The sequence below is a fragment of the Carassius carassius genome, chromosome 49 (genome assembly GCF_963082965.1).
Source record: "Carassius carassius chromosome 49, fCarCar2.1, whole genome shotgun sequence".
NCBI lineage: Eukaryota > Metazoa > Chordata > Actinopteri > Cypriniformes > Cyprinidae > Carassius > Carassius carassius.
Window position 1 is genome coordinate 19,198,737 of NC_081803.1, and position 18,227 is coordinate 19,216,963.

General features: G+C 36.5%; 1 protein-coding gene across 1 annotated transcript in view; it reads left to right on the forward strand.

Moving 5' to 3' along the window:
• Window positions 1–18,227, forward strand: part of LOC132132396 (DNA repair protein XRCC4-like) — a 39,413-nt gene that overhangs the window by 1,837 nt on the left and 19,349 nt on the right. The gene's annotated exons all lie outside the window — the stretch shown is intronic.

The following is an 18,227-nucleotide window of genomic DNA, read 5'->3' on the forward strand; positions in this document are numbered from 1 at the left end:
ATTACTTTCTAATAGATATACATTTATATTTTTAAATGAAAAACAATTTAAATATGGTATTGGGAGGTAAGGAGTTTTTTTATTAGCAGTAATATTTCCTCAATCCATTTTTAAGGGAGGTATTCTTTTTAATTCAGGTTTTGTTTGTTAATTTCCTCGTTCATTCTCTTGATCATTTGCTTCACAGACGTCACTTGGCGTCACTTTGACAGTGAATAACTTTACATCAGGGGTGTTTAAAGACTCCATTTGTCCATTATTTATTTCTAAAGATACACGACAATGTATAAAGGGCTCCATTATCTTCTATGTTACATTATGGCCCCGTAGAAACAGTTTTTGTAAAAATAGGCTAACGATTGCGTCATAACCACTCGACTCTCTTTCACACAGTAGAGAAATTACCGTACAGACAGGAGGAGAAGCTCGCAGGCAATCGGGGAGACGTCAAGAGAGAAGCCCTTTTTAAAATACTATACAAAATAATTAATCAGAATACTTACTCCTGCTCAGTCACGCCAAAGAACTCCCCGCTCAAGCTCGCCGTCTCTGCAAGATTAACGATGGCAGTTTTCACGCACGGCTACTAGAAGATTTGCATCTGTCAGACAGGTTGCTGACGTCATCAAGCTTAGTTTGAGTCTGCGCGTCAGAAACGGAAGTGCTAAAAATCGCTAAAAATGGGCTTCACTTGTCTCAATTGAGTTCCAATGGGGTCGCTATTTCCATTTCTTTTACTGTCTATGATTATAATGAGTATTTTGTCGCGCTGCGTCGCTCGCGTCCGTTAGACAGGGTGTATTTAACTTTCTTATTTAGGCTACTTTCTTGTTTAACTGCATTATTTCTTTGATATTTATTTTAGTGTTTTGCAGGTGGCGTTCACTGACAGAAGTGCTCAAATAAACACAAACTGACGAGTTAAATAGGATGTGTTAGATGGGTGAGAGTTCTGGGCTGATTCTATAGACATGTGCATACATATAATATATAATATATATCCTGTATATAATATATATAAAATATATTACATGCATGCACAGTTTAAGTCAGCTTAAATCACCTTTTTTGGTAATTCCATGAATTAACTGACCACGACACTGCTTGCACATAGTTTATTTCGCAGTTTAATATGAAAGGATACGCACAAAGGAGGCGCGCACAAAGTGAAGTGGAGCGCGTGTCTGAATCTGAAACCTCTCCTGTTCAGTCCTTCTGCGACTGAATAAATGCACTTCTTGTCATGAGAAAAAGTGACAGAAGCAGCAGTTGTGAGTGGGTGGCCATCCCCGCCCCTACGTTAAATATTTTGCATACGGTAAACTGAAAAAAATTATCGCCTTCGTTAACGAGCAAATTTTGACACTAATATATTTATCTTTTTTTTTTTTTTTTTTTTTTTCTCAACACCGCGCCACCGGTGGTTGTTGGTACATGACTACCGCGGTGGTAAAAATCAGCCACCGTCACAGCCCTATTGCTTTTTCGTTCAGACGTTCTTTCTTTCTTTCATTTACTAATTAATTCATTTCCCTCCATTGGTCTTTTTCCTCTATTTTTATTTATTTATTTATTTTATTTATTTAGAAAAGGGACAATGTACATTAATTAACATTCATAAATGTAAATGTACCCAAATTAGCCCGAAGGCTAGTCTTCATTGGTAACACATCTGTTGATTCTGTCTGTTATGATTCTGGCTATCAATTTTTTATTCGGTCACTCGTTCATTCCCATGTCCCTCTCCTCCACTGGTTCCTCTATGAGAGCACATCAGTTTCATGGATGAGAGGAAGACTGTGAGATCTCTGATTGCTTGAGGCTCTGCTGAACCTGTGATTGGCCAAAATCACTCTCTCAACACTTAACCATTCCCAGAGAGCTACTGCTCTTAATCTTGAGCTTTAAAGGAGGTTCCCTTCGTTTGATCTCTTGCTGAGAAACTCCTGTGTCTGGGAAGTCTTTGGTAAACTCTTACGTCAAGACCTAGATCACGTACTGGATGTTTTATACTGTATTTTGCTTTTGTTAATGTAAAATTCATCCTCGCTTCCATCTGCATGGTGTGATTGTTGCTGAAAGTGTCTGTTTGTAGTGAAATAGTGTGGCATAATTACTGAAGCCTGGAGAAAGATGAATCTGACATAAGGTTTGCTTTGTCCAAAACAGCTCTCAAGAGAGGATTCCTTCCCCCGATTTCAGTCCCGTCTTAAATTGAAACCAATTTTGCACACTCATTTTTATGGATAAAGTGAGGCATTAAATAACAATAGGCCCCACACAGGCCCCTGAGGGCCCCTGCTGTATATACAGTTCTATGTTTACCAAGGCTGAATTTATAATGCTTTGAAATTCTTTAAAAACTTTTTTTATTTCTGTTTTCTATTTTCACATTTTTAAAAATGTAATTGCATTTATTATATTATTATGTAAATGCATAATTATTATGAATATATGAATTTTCTACATTTCTGTAATGCCCTGTTGCTGAACTCATTAGACGTTAATGATGTCGTGTTCAAGTCATTTATCTTTTTTCCTGCCACAACTATAGAGGTGACTAAATGGAACCATCAAGGGTCTGTTTTGGAAAAAGGGAAACTGCCCCCGGGTAGGTGAGGAAAGTTTGGCCAAATGTGTAATTTTGCGTAAAAGATTCTTCATAATGTTTTTTAGGTTGCTTGCTGACATTTTGTGGCCTACTGTAACTTTGGCATGTAAAGGGAATGAATATTGCACAATATAATCAGCAGTAATGATGCTATTATTTTGCTTACAAGAAACTGTAAAAAAAGAAAAAGAAATGTATAGTACACTGCTGTTTAAATGTTTGGGGTCAGTTTGGGTTAAATTAATCAAAAATGGCTGTAAAGACATTTATAATGTTACAAAAGATTTCTATTTCAATTAAATGTTGTTCTTTTAAACTTGCTATTCATCAAAGATTTCTGACAAAGATTCCTACTTAAAGTTTATACAAAAATATTAAGCAGCACAGCTGTTTTCAATATTAATAACAGAGGTGGAAAGAGTACAAAAATATTCTACTCAAGTAAAAGTACCATTACATTAATGAAATTTTACTTAAGTACAAGTAAAAGTACCAGTCTAAAAAATCCACTCAAGTAAAAGTAAAAAGTAGCTCATTTAAAATTTACTCAGAGTAAAAATTACTTAGTTACATTTTAACCAGTGGGAGGGAGTCAAAAATGGGACAGACCAAGGGTGTCAAACTCAGTTCCTGGAGGGCCACAGTCCTGCACAGTTTAGATTTAACCCTAATTAAACACACCTGATCCAGCTAATCTAATCATTTAGGTTTATTTGAAAACTACATGATATGTGTGCTGGAGCAGGGTTAGGGCTATGGCCCTCCAGGAACTGAGTTTGACACCCCTGGAATAGGTCTATTAATCTCAAACTAGTTGTTTTTAATTAAAGGAATCAGTTATTTAGAATAATAAAACATTTGGGCTGTTATCTGGCAAATCAGTATCAACAAACTCATCTTTTCAATACAGAGGAAATGCAAAAGCTTCATCGGATGTGGCATTTAGATGTATTACACTGTTTAGTGCAGGAGAAGAATGCATTTAACCTGCAGTTACAAATGCATGAATAATGTTTTGATATGCCAGACATAAAATGTTGAATACTCATTTGAAATTGTAAAAACTTAATTATAAAAAAAAAAAAAAATCAAAAGATACTTTAAATGTGAAATTAAAATGGCCAGTATGTGTCAGCAAGTCACTGTTAATAAGTGAGTCATTGCGATTGAACCAAATCATTTAAACGGTTGATTCATTCAGAAACGAAACACTGTCATGTTGCTCAGAGATGCAAAATTTTGCTTTGGTGGCTGTGTTTGGAATAAATTTTTGTTGTAGAAATAGAGCAAAAACAATGGCAATATGGTGTCTAAAACGCAAGTCTCTTAGTTTACTGTCCTGTTGTAAAAAAAAAAAAAAAAAAAAAAAAATATATATATATATACATATATATATATATATACATCAGTGGCGGCTGCTGGTCTTTCAAAGAGGGGAAGCTCATTTTCGGCCTACATTATAACCCTCTGATGGTCTTCATTTGTAGTGACACTCGGGGTCTTTTTGACCCCAGACAATAACATTTCATTTTGTAATAGTAAAATATTTAAATTTTTTACAAATATAATTTTACTCTGTTCATTTATGTTTTTACTAAACTTTGTACAGTTTTTGGAGGATTTAAATCTTTTACATTTCTATAAATAAATAAATATTTATTTAAATAGGCTTTTTTTTTTTACAAAAAAAGAAAAAAGCCTTTCAGGTAAAATTCACTTCATAAAAGACCCAGATTTCTAACTTTCATACATGGGGATACCATGGATAATTTTATAAGGTTTAATGTAAGATTTTTGCCCATTTTTGGGGAAATTCAGTTTAAAAATTGTAATAAATCACTAGATGGCTATAGTGTGTGTGTGTGTGCGCGCGCACATTTTCAATCTGTCTTAGTTACCAATTTAATTTTGTGGTGGTTCTGCATTTTACAAATATCAAGAAATATTGCCGCAGTTTGTCTTTCGAATACACTTGAGAAATCCGCGATCATGGGACTGAGTGTGAAACAGCTTCACCGACTTCTTATGGTGCAGATCGCTGTCAGTCAAAAGGAGATCGACAGATCCTCCAATCATCACGCGGAAGCCCAGTCTTCATTCACCTCCAGAGACGCTGAGCGTCCGTGGGCGGGACATAATCGCAGCATTTATCCAATGACCGTCTAGCTTCGGAGCACTGAAAAAAACTGTTCAAAGCAGCCCCATCGAAGTCAATGGACGCTCGGCTTCAACAGGGAAATGCACTGTGACGCTACGGGAATGTATGAGAAGAAAATCGAGTCAGCCGACATGTAGCTGATTAACACAATACATAATACACAATAGTACATATTTGACCGTTGGGTTTCTTTTTTTACATTAGAGGGGAAGCTGAGCTTCCCTTGCAGTCTTAAAGAAATCCCCACTGATCTATATATATATATATATGTGTGTGTGTGTGTGTGTGTGTGTGTGTGTGATTATGATTTTTAGAGGAAAAGACAGCATTCTTTGTGTGATTTTGATTCTAAATGATTTTGATTGATTTCATTCTAAATGCATTTCAACAGACTGAATCACACAGTGAAAGAACACTCTAAATGCGCGCGTACATCATTAAAACAACAATTATGATATTATCGCAGACAATATATATCGCACACTCCGCACCAGTCTTTTTGGCTAATTTGTGCAAAACCTCTTGCTAAAATGTCAATGCATCATTTTAACCACCAATGCAATGACGCAATTATTTAGCTCACCTCTATATGCTTACGTGGGGTTGATGTCCTGTCGAGATTTTATAAGCTGCTAGTTTGGTCTCCCTAGGCAAGCACAGCATACACAGCATAATAGAGCATACATATGGCCAGGGGTTCACTTCATTTCCTTGAGTTCAACTTCAGAATATTACGGGGTTTCGTTTTCAGCGGTGTCTGCACCACTAACGCCTGTTTTGTCCGTCTGCATCTTTCTTGTGATTTTAGCGCCAGTTTGCCCTCCTGCCCATTATTTACTGACATAGCTTCCAGGGAGCGATTTTTTTTTTTTTTACTCAGTAATTAATGTGTTTTAAAATGTAGCGAAGTACAATACTTCAAACAAAATATACTTAAGTAAAAGTAAAATTACAGATTAAAAAAAATACTTAAAAAAGTAGAAGTACACAAAAAAGCTACTCAATTACAGTAACGCGAGTAAATGTAATTCGTTACTTTCCACCTCTGATTAATAATAATAAGAAATTTTTCTCAAACAGTAGATCAGCATATCAAAATGATTTCTGAAGGATCATGTGACACTGAAGACTGGAGGAATGATGCTCAAAATTCAGCTGCGCATCACAAGAATAAGTTATATTTTAAAATATATTCAACTGGGAAAAATTCTAATAATATTTCACAATATTACTTATTTCACTGTGTTTTTGATCAAGCACAGCAGCCTTGGTGAGCATAAGAGAGTTCTTTCAAAAACAAAAAAAATCTTTCAGACCCCAAACTTTTAGACTGTAGTGTATTGTTGGTTTATTTACATTGAACTACCATTTTGACTTCTAGGCTTACAGAGAGCCTTTTATTTATTTTTTCAGACTCCAGTCATCCTTTTCCTGACTTTTGAGTGTGTTTAAGGCCTCTGTAGCTTCCCACAGACGTGTCTGAGCTCCCACACTGTAGTTTATCCATTATTATTCTCTCGAGTAAAGCTGTTTTGGACATTTGACGTTTCTCCACTTGCTTCCTTGGCTCCATATATCCTTTAAAATCTGGACGAGCACTTTTATGTAAGTGTTATTGTGCCAGTGTTAGGATTTAGTAACTATATGAGGTAATTAATGGACTGCTGAGACATGAGCGCTCTATTCAGTTTTACATAAGATCTTAATAAAATGACACTTTTAAAAGTCATTAATCAAATATTATTTAGTTAATGACCAATCCCATAAACAATAATTCACCCAAAAATGATAATTTGCTGAAAAATGACTCACCCTCAGGCCATCCAAGATGTAGAAGAGTTTGTTTCTTCATCAGAACAGATATGAAGAAATGTAGCACTGCATCACTTTGCTCATCAATGGATCCTCTGCAGTGAATGGGTGCCGTCAGAATGAGTCCAAACAGTGTTGGTTTAATTTATAATTTCTTTGACGAATTTATAAAAAATTTTTTTAAAACACATTAACTCCTGGACTGGAGTTAATGTGATGTTTTTAATCAGCTGTTTAGACTCTCATTCTGATGGCACCCATTCACTGCGGAGGATCCATTGATGAGCAAGTGATGTAGTGCTACATTGGAGTACATGTCAGGTGAACTATTCCTTCAAACCACTTTTGTACTTATCACATGAATGGTTCCTCAATCGTGCAGCTAGTTAAGGAGAGGTGTGTGATTTTGGTTAGTTTCTACTTTTTGAAAGCTGTAGCTCCTGAAGGGAAGTTTCTTTCCAAGTAATTTGTTTGTGGTTTTCTTCATGCTTCCAGTGGTGCTGGTAAGACACAGCTGCTGCATTCTTCAGTGCAACAGCTGACAGAAGACCTTTAAAGACTCCTGCGCAAATGGTCAGGTTGAGGTTTGGGAAAGCAGGTGTTTGGCCTGCCAGGACAGCTCTGACACAAGCGTTTGAAGATGACACTTTCATTACAATATCTCTTTAAAGACTTAGGAACACCCTGACTTCTGTTTCCTAAAGCATGAATTAATCCTCACTCAGGTTCCTTATAGGTGGGCCATCAGTGTCTAAGTGAAAACAGGCATTTTCTTAAACAGTTTGCACAATGTGATGACACAGTGGTATTCTTGTACTCTCAAAAGGATATTAAACATTTTTTGTTTGATGTGGTCACAATCATAAGCTCGTTAACATATGACCAGTCACATTTACAATATTACAATATTATAAAAATATATATAACGGTTGTGTGTATGTATTGTATATTATATAACATTTATATATAATTATATATTACATATATTATTATTTGGGGTAATTTTCATTTTTGGGTGAACTATCCCTTTAAAAAGACAGACGCTTATAAAAACCTGCTGCTTTCTGTGTTCTTAATGTTAATCAGACATCAAAACACAACTTTAACAAACTGAATCTATATTTAATTGATACAGTCAGTGAACATGTGCAGTATTATTTTACACTGAATTATTACATTTCTATACCTGAAAACTAATATTAGACCTTATTTTTGTTTTGTAACTTTGTTGTTTTATTTATCTATGCTTGAAATTTGTTGGGAATTATGGTTCACTTGTCTTTAAAAATGTTTGACCTTTATTAGTTATGCTACCAGTTTTTGTTGTGGTTTTGAAGAAGTACTTAAAGTATTCTTTAGAAAATAAACAATCACAGACATTTTTATCCTGCTGAATTGTCCCCAGTGAAGTTCAGCTGATGTCTCTTTTATCTGGGCTAGTAAAATTTATTTTGGGCTACCAAAATCGAAAGAATGCTTCTCCGAAAGGCTGCCAGGGATTTTGAAATTATAGCTATATAATTAGTAATATATATAATATATTTAGCCTTTATAATATATGTATAATGTCTAGTGTTTTAACAATTATGCCAGAAAAGAAAATTAAGTATAACAAATATGTATTTACCCATTTAAACGGTTTAATTAATCGTTTTGGGTGAAAGTATGGTGTATTATTATAAAAACAAACGTTGAAAGAATTATACCCATTGTTTGAAATGGTTATACTGTCTGCCGAACACACTTTGCAGCCGCATCTGTGATGCTGTACTTACGCTTCCAGTGTGAATACTCACGAGAGTCTGCTGCTGCAGTGACGATGTAGTCAGACACTTGTGCTTCCAATAGCGATGTCACTTGGAGTCTTTATTTTTTTTATTATGTTCTATTTATTCATAACTTTTTTTTTGAATCTCTCAACATTTTACAACAGTAGCCAGGTGGTGAAGACAAGAAAAAAGAAACTAAATTACAATGTCACTTGCAATCGCCACTTGCACTCTCCGCTACCTGTGACGTCACTTGCAATCAACACAAATCGTGCGTGTTGCCAATGGAGACTGTCGGTACACGAACCGTTCCACCTGCACGATCCGTTCTACGTAGTAGAAAACGTCACTGTTTTCCTACACTATCGGTACCTACTAAAACACTTGACGGCAAGGCGGCACAACTTGCGGCATATTTGTGTAACGTTAGTTGTATTGTGTTTAACAAGACGCTGTGGTGGTGATTAAACGATTAAAACTGGCAAATCCGTGGCCAGAACACCAGAATCTGAACGCAATGCACAATGTCTTTCGTTAAGCGTTTTCCTCTTGTAGAAAAAAACAAACACTTAATATGGCATAATGTATTAAGATACATTAAGTTCAATTAAAAGACCAAATTCGATATATAGTTATTATTTAATGTACTACAAGACAAGCAGATGGCTATGAACACAATGTGCAAACTTTGTCCTCCCATAAAGCAAAACGCTTAATGTGGCCCAATAACAGACTAAGATGATAAAGACAATTCATTAGGCCTAGTCTATATGTCTTGTTGTTGACTCAATGAATATACAGACCAGCAAATATGAACGTGCATTATGAAATGCATTAAGTGATTTTAAAAGGATCAACTCCGTACAGGCAAGCAGACGAGTAAAGAACGCAGTGCATTAAATTGGACATTAAACGTTTTCCTCCTATAGAAAATCATTTTAAATGAAACACATAATGTATCTTAATGGACAAAGACAGCGATATAAACAGCGAGTTGTAGACAGTTTATTCTATATGCAAAAATGCTTAACGCGAAACGTTGCGTGTTGCGTTTATTCTGCTCACCTGCTTGCCTGGAGAAGCATACTGAGTTTGGCCTTTATCATCTTAGTCCATTATGCCACATTTTGCGGTATGTGAGGAAAATACTATATACATATTCATTAAAATAATGAACTGTATATTTAATTTGATATTTTAATAGCATCTTAATACATTAAGCAATGTTAAGTGTTTATGTTTTTCTACGCTTAGCGAGAGACTTTGCGCAAGCGTTCATATTCTGGCGTTTTGGCCACAGATTTGCCGGTCTTGTCTTTTTCTTGCAGGACCCTGTACGTTATAGTACTAAATTAGGTTTAATTGTTCAATCACCACCACAGCGTCTTGTCTCCATTGGCAACACACAAGATTTGTGTTGATTGCAAGTGACGTCACAGGTAGCGGAGAGTGCAAGTAGCGATTGCAAGTGACATTGTAATTTATTTTCTTTTTTCTTGTCTTCACCACCTGGCTACTGTTCTAAAATTTTGAGAGATTCAAACAAAAAGTAATGAAAAAAAATTCAACAAAATAAAAAATAAAGACTGCAAGTGATGTCACTAGCGGAAATGCAAGTGTCTGAGAGTGCAAGTCAGAGAATGCAAGTCTGAGAGTGGAAGTGCAAGTCTGCAGCCAGACCCTCTTGATACTGTCTGCCGAACACGCTTTGCAGCCACTGCTGTGATGCTGTACTTATACGCTTCCAGTGTGAATACTCACGAGAGTCTGCTACTGTAGGTGACATAGAGGGAGGCCGCCGACAGACCAGGATCTTGTCTTCACGACAACAATATCTATACTTTATGTTGAGCATAAATATAAAGCCTACTGATAAAGGACACCGTCAACAGTATTGACGGCAAAATAGACTATGTTTGACAGGTGCAATATGCCAGTGTGTCAACGGCCTAAGGGTTTCAAAAGGCATCACGCGAGTGTGAACCACTACAACTAGGAAAAAAAGGATTGTAATTCAAACGCAGCTCCCGTCGGCATTTAAACAGACATTTGCTCTTAATTCCGATCGGTCCAACGCAGTAACGAAATCTGAGCAGGTCTTAAAACTGAAACTGTTGATGCTACACTTTACACTTTGGAAAAGTTATATATATTTTTAAATATGAGCAGGCCTACAAGCTGGGATTGGTAGTGCTGCACTGTAATCATAGTTATTTATTTATATTTTTCATTATATTTTATTATATGATATTGGTTTGAGACTGAGAGTATTTTATTTAGTGGAGAACTTTGCAGCAGTATTTTATTTCTTATACTTATTTTATTTTATATATATTTTATTAAAAAGTATTTTTAAAAAGTGTCAACAAATTGTTAAAAAAAGTTTATAGTAATAAACAACTTGCAGTTTAATGTTTGCATTTCTTTCCCTTACTGTACCGAAATGAACCGAACCGTGACTTTAAAACCGAGGTACGTACCGAACTGTGATTTTTGCGTACCGTTACACCCCTAATATATATATATATATATATATATATATATATATATATATATATATATATATATATATATATTATAATTTTTATATATATATAATAATTTATAAGAATATTTTGTTTATTAGTGTTGAAGAAAGTCATTACACAACATTGCCTTTTTTGGTGAAAAACAGATGTGCAATGATGAAAGGACGTTAGTTCCCATGGCCACTGCCAGGACCACATTTTTCTAAAGTTGTTGGTCCTGTTGCTCACGTTGTGGCGTGATAGGGCACATGAACGTGGCATGAGGTGAGGTTAGTGAGGAAATAAGGATCTGATTGGTTTAAATCAAACAGCCCACAATTAAATGCTTACCATCTGTACCTCAAAGTATTTGATTTGATCGTTTCTCATGCAGACCCAAGTGCCAAATCAAAAATGATATGATCCGGTTTACTCAAATAATCCAACAAACAAACAGCAAACATGAGGGACTTTAAATGTTGCCATGGTTTGGTTCTCAATGCCCCCATGTATTTGTAAATGCTGTAATTGCTATCAGACCAACATTCAGGGGGATCTTGAGGGGAAAAAAACCCTGCTTTTCTTTCTTTTGTTCCTTTTGCTGTTAATTATTTAGCACTTCTCATGTGTTGGCGCAGAAACAAATCTTTTTGTGGCACATGTGAAAGCATTTCTGGCAGCGTGTGGAAGATCACAGCTGTAAACTAGCTTGACACTGATGCTCTGCATCCCAGAGGTAGGCTACACAAACTCCTGTCCAACACATGTGGATGTGGTTAAACTGAGCCGTCATCAAGTAAACTGATCTCTTCAGTGTGACACCGCTGAGAAGACTAAGAAACATTGTTAGTGTGTGTGTGTGTGTATATATATATATATATATATATATATATATATATATATATATATATATATATATATATATATATATTTATATATTAGGGATGTAAACAATTAATTGATTATCGGTTAATTGTCGATAAGAGATTGATCGATTAAGGCAGTCGATGGTTGGTTAACTGATTTAATGTTGGGCTGCGTGCGGCACATGCGCACTGAACACGTACGAGTGGCTGTGAGTGACGGTGACCGTATATAAATGCATCATCATTAATTCACAATGTACTAATTAAGCTTTTAATGTGATTAAAACTTTAAAAGTACATTAAAATAGAAACAACATACAAGTTATTCTACATGAAAAGGAATAGAAATATAGTAACTAAGTCATTTCATCAGATAACTGTGCTTTCCAGGGCTGCGGGACACAGGACATATAGACTATTCATTCTTACAACTTGTTAATTCGTTCCTACGACTTATTAATTTGTGGCAATTGTCCATGTTTTATTAATTTTGTTCCCTAAATAACCCATGATTTAACTGAAATAAGGGAACAAATTAATAAATCGAACGAATTCTTAATTGATGAAATCTTTAATTTCCCTTCCCATGTTTACCACACACAGTAAGAGATGCGATTAAAAGTGAAAGATGATAAAATAAACCTGCGAAATTAAAGGGTTAGACTGTGAAGATTTAGGAAAAAAAAACGTCAAACCAGAACAATGCCACATTAATGAAGGGTATATCTCGAACGGCATGAATTCAAGTGAGAAAGCTTTGTGTGCATGTGTGTGTGTGGCTTTTGCACATCCTGTCATGCCAGCGACTGCTGCCTACAATAGATGCATTTTGCAGCATTATGGTTAACGATTAATCGATTAATTGATCGTTAATTTATATATATATATATATATATATATATATATACAGTACAGATCAAAGGTTTTGACACACCTTCTCATTCAAAGAGTTTTCTTTATTTTCATGACTAGGGATCAAAACTATGAATTAACACATGTGGAATTATATATGGAATTATATACATAACAAAAAAGTGTGAAACAGCTGAAAATATGTCATATTGTAGGTTCTTCAAAGTAGCCACCTTTTGCTTTGATTACTGCTTTGCACACTCTTGGCATTCTCTTGATGAGCTTCAAGAGGTAGTCACCTGAAATGGTCTTCCAACAGTCTTGAAGGAGTTCCCCGAGAGACGCTTAGCACTTGTTGGCCCTTTTGCCTTCTGTCTGCGGTCCAGCTCACCCCTAAACCATCTCGATTGGGTTCAGGTCCGGTGACTGTGGAGGCCAGGTCATCTGGCGCAGCACCCCATCACTCTCCTTCTTGGTCAAATAGCCCTTGATGCCTTCAGTGTGACTCTACATATATAAAATCACATCCGTCCTGTTTAACTCCTGAATTAAAGGCTCTGGTCTTTAATTGGGAATTTTGCTGAGCTCGTCTCTAAAGAATCCCCCACAACTGTTCAAGACCGTTAAGATTGAGTGAAATACATGTCCACTGAAGGATTTTTACCATGGGAGAATTAATATATTCATTGTCATGCTGAAAAAATGCCCAGTAATGCATGGAATGAGAGGAGGATAGCATCTTCTGTTTCAGGTTTTTGTATTACATCACACAGTAGTGTGTGATTTCATGCCAGCATTGATAAAGCACAACTCCCTCACACCTTCAGCACTCATTCATCTCTACAGAAGAGCTTTACTACCACTGAATGTCACTGCTGGTACCCAGCACTTCTCACTGCACTCCACCTCTAGCAACACCAGAACATTTTGGATGCTTTTGGATCCAAAATGATTGAGCTGGTCTCTTGAGACCAGAGTATGGATTCCCAGAAGTCTTTATTTTGTAAATATGGGCCCTGGAAGAGGTTAAATGAGTTTCTATTGCTTTGCTACAGTAGGTAATTCTAGTGGTGACAACAAGCATGCATGCCACTTCTGCTGGCTGCTTCATACTCTGTGAGATAAAGTGTCACTCTTTTCATAGTTTTTATTTCACCTGCTCTTTTTCTGGCAAAAAATCACTCAACACTAAATGAAAACTTAAAGTAAAGACCTGAGAATTTCAGGAACCTTGTTTTCATACTTAAATAAATAATTTGGTATTCCTCTTGTACCACTGTCCTCTTTTATGGTAAGAAATGAGTCACATGACAGTTCTCTTCCAAGTAGATCCACTGCTGCCAGCATTAAGTCTGTGTATGATTCAGTGGGCTGTATAACACTTTTAATTGCCAGGAAATTACTTGTCTTTAAATTGTTTGGTTAGATATACTTACTCGTTGATCAAAAATAGCCTTAAACCTATACACTTTTTTATTTAATTTTTTTTAATTTAGTAACTTTCAGGAGGGTGTACTCATTTTTGCAACACAACATTTTATCACTTTGATAAGAAAATCTTATTTTGCTGAATAATTTTGGAATTCTTCTTTGGTAATTGATCAAAAGAACCCTAACATGTCTTCCAAGTAAAGAATAATTGCTGAATTTTTAAGTTTTAGAGGGGGTGTATTCATTTATGCTGTGCACTGTATGAATATATATTTACACAGTATATACAGTGGGTATAGAAAAGAATTATCCCCTTTTAAAATAATCACATTTTGTTGCTTTGCAGCCTAAAATGAAGACGGACAATGTTAAATTCTGTTTAAGGGGCTTAAGTCTGGGTTCTGACTAGGACATGCAAGGACATTCACCTTTTTCTCCTTCAGTTTTGAGGGCAGCAGATTTTCCTCAAGAATTTGACGATATTTGCCCCATCCATTTTTCCTTCTATCCTGACGTCCTCCAGTCCCTGCTGCAGAGAAAAACCCCGTAACAGGATATTACCACCTACATGCTTTACTGTAGGAATGCTGTTTTTGGATGGTTAGCTGTATTGGTTTCCTGTCAGATATATCGCTTGGTGTTGAGGCCAAAAAATTCAGTTTTAGTTTCATCTGCCTCAGAATCTTCAAGGTGCATTTTGGCAAAGCTCAGTACATATAATATAAGCTACATTTGTGCGACAGCTTCAGAGTTGTTGTAGTTCTCTTGGTCACCTCTCTGACCAGTTTCCTCTGTCTCTTTTATCCAGTTTGGAGTGGCATCTTGATCCAGGGAGGGTCTGTGTCGAATCAAATACTTTTTGTGGGGAAGTCGAGTCCTAATGGTTAGAGAGTCGGACTCACAATCGAAAGGTTGTGAGTTCGAGTCTCGGGCCGGCAGGAATTGGTGGGGGAATTGTAGCATGTACAGTTCTCTCTCCACCTTCAATACCACGACTGAGGTGCCCTTGAGCAAGGCACCGAACACCCAACTGCCGCAGCATATAGGGGTGGTGCTAGCGCAGTGGATAAGACACATGTCTTTGGTGTGAGAGACCCGGGTTCGAATCCACTGTGAGACACCAATGTGTCCCTGAGCAAGACACTTAACCCCTAGTTGCTCCAGAGGTGTGCGACCTCTGACATATGTGGCAATTGTAAGTCGCTTTGGATAAAAGCGTCAGCAAAGTGAATAAATGTAAATGTAAATAAATGACTGCCCACTGCTCCGGGTGTGTGTTCACAGTGTGTGTGTTATCACTGCTCTGTGTGCTCTGTGTGTGCACTTTGGATGGGTTAAATGCAGAGCACGAATTCCGAGTATGGGTCACCATACTTGGCTGTCTGTCACGTCACACACTTTAAATCTTATTAATAGACTTCACTGTGATTTCTATGCAGTGATCAAGCCTTTGAATTTTTTTTCCCCATCTATCTCCTGTCCACAAATTTCTCCCGGAGTTCTTTTGACAGTGCCTTGCCACCCATAGTTGATTGTTTGCTTCAGTTGCACAACCAAGGACTGAAATGCTCCAGGAAAGCTCTTTTCATTCTGAGCTGATGAAAATGACCACAGCTGAACAGTTGAAAGTCAAATGGCTTAATGTGCCATTGAGAAGGTGATTAGCTACACCTGATTGAGCTTACAAGTCTTTTGTAGGAGGGGGCTGATCCTTTTTCCAAACTCAGTTAATCATGTTTTTTTTTCTCTGACATGTTGCTGTTATGATCTTTTGCTTGGATGTTATAAGTTGCATTGATTAAATACAGCTGGATAAAAGAAAAACATTTCAGACTGCAAAGAAACAAAATTAGATTAAGGTGGGTGATTATTTTCTATACCCACTGTACAGTATTTTTTTGCTATATCTCTTTCAGAAATATGTTATTTTATTTACTTATTTTTTTGTTACGTGTTTTTGCAAAGCTGTCTTTGTTCATAATAGTAGTTTTGCTGTGATGCACGTTTTCATAGCCACGTGACTTTTATGTGGTCAGACTCTGAAAAATTCCTTTGAAACTTTGGGAGGTCCAGGGCTCTGTGTGTGGTTTAGTGCATTTGTGGCACCTAGAAAACGACCGTTCCCACAGGGACAAACGGAGATCAGTTCCCAGCGTCCTCGCGGGGATATGATGGCATCTGCTCTGGGTTCTGCCGGCCACTTGACTGATTGCAGAGATGAAACTGTCTAATACTTTCCAGACCAGCCAGCCATGTTCAAAAACAATGCTGGCTCTGTCGAGAGGTCCTTCTTAGTCACTGTTTTGGGGTAACATTTCATTTCCTTAACTCCTCTGGATTATTGTCATGTTTGGTGTGTCTACCTCACGTCCGTCAGCAAATCCATCAGTATTTCTTATTTAAAGAGGCTGTGTTCTGCTTTGCTTTTTCTTTTTCAGCCTTTTCCATCCGAAGTCCACTAGTCAATGTTTAAAAAATTGTCATAATTTAAGAAATAGTTCACACAAATATTACAGTTTTCTGTAAATGTACTCATACTCTGGCAATCAAATATGTATATGAGTTTCTTTATCAGAACCGATTTGGAAAAAATTTAGCATTCCATCACTTGCTCACCAGTTGATTCTTTGCAGTGAATGGGTGCCGTCAGAATGAGAGTCCAAACAGCTGATAAAAACATCACAATAATCCACAAGTAATGCACTCCAGTCCAGTCCATCAGTTAACGTCTTCTGAAGCAAAAGCTTGTGTGTTTCTGAGAAAAAAATCCGTTGTTAAGATGTTTTTAACATCAAACAGTTTCTTGTATCCATGCTTTTTCTAGTGAAAAAGTCTCGTCTGAATCAGGAGAGAAATCTGCACAGACATAAACTGATGGACTGGAGTGATGTGGATTATTGTGATGTTTTAATCAGCTGTTTGGACTCTCATTCTGACGGCACCTATTCACTGCAAAGAATCAACTGGTGAGCAAGAGATGGAATGCTAAATTTCTCCAAATCTGTTCTGATGAAGAAACAAACTCATCTGCATCTTGGATAGCCTGAGAGCACATTTTCATTTTTGGGTGAACTATTCCTTTAAATACATTTAAGGCTTAAAGGGTTAGTTCACCCAAAAATCAAAATGATGTCATTAATAACTCACCCTCATGTTGTTCCAAACCCGTGAGACCTCCGTTTATCTTCGGAACACAGTTTAAGATATTTTAGATTTAGTCCGAGAGCTCTCAGTCCCTCCATTGAAACTGTGTGTACGGTATACTGTCCATGAAAGGTAAGAAAAACATCATCAAAGTAGTCCATGTGACATCAGAGGGTCAGTTAGAATATTTTTTAAGCATTGAAAAAAATACATTTTGGTCCAAAAATAGCAAAAACTATGACTTTATTCAGCATTGTCTTCTCTTCCGGGTCTGTTGTGAGATTTCAAAACACTGGACTTTGTGATATCCGGTTCGCGAACGAATCATTCGATGTAACGGGATCTTTTTGAACCAGTTCACCAAATCGAACATGAGGGTGAGTCATTAATGACAAAATTTAGATTTTTGGGTAAACTAACCCTTTAAGTAAATGAGCTCCATTTGAAGAAAAGGGAATATGCTAGGGGTGGCACGGTTCAACCTTTTCATGGTTCGGTTTGTTTCACGGTTTTAGAGTCACGGTTTTCGGTACATTTCGGTATGTCGTATGTTTATGGAAAAACTATTTTTTCTAATAAAAAAAGAATATTCTATCCAAATACAAGCAACAGCACAAATAAATATAATAGAGTAAAGGTATAAACAATAAACAGTGATTTCCAGTGTTTTTTTTCTTATTTTTTTTAGGCAGGTCTAGCATAAGTTTTTAAGTACAGAAATTGAATAAAGTAATCAAATGTAAAACAGCATTGCAAATTGGACTATAAATTAAAGATTATTCTTTATTAAAGTTATAAAAGCTTTTAAATCAAGAGCAGTGAGTGATTTCTTTGTTGTTGCTGTTCGATTAATATAAAGACTGTCACTTTAGGAGAATGCACTGATACAGCAGGCCTACGTTCAGCCGGCTATGTCTGCTTACCAAGACGGGCCTTTTGACATAATTTTTGTGTGAATTTTTTTCATTTAAACACAATACTTCAGAGAAAGCTTATAATTGCGCGCGTTCTGAGGCGCGGGTTTGCACACTTCGGATGAGCGCATGCACAATTATTCTCACTGCACGCGCGAGCTCG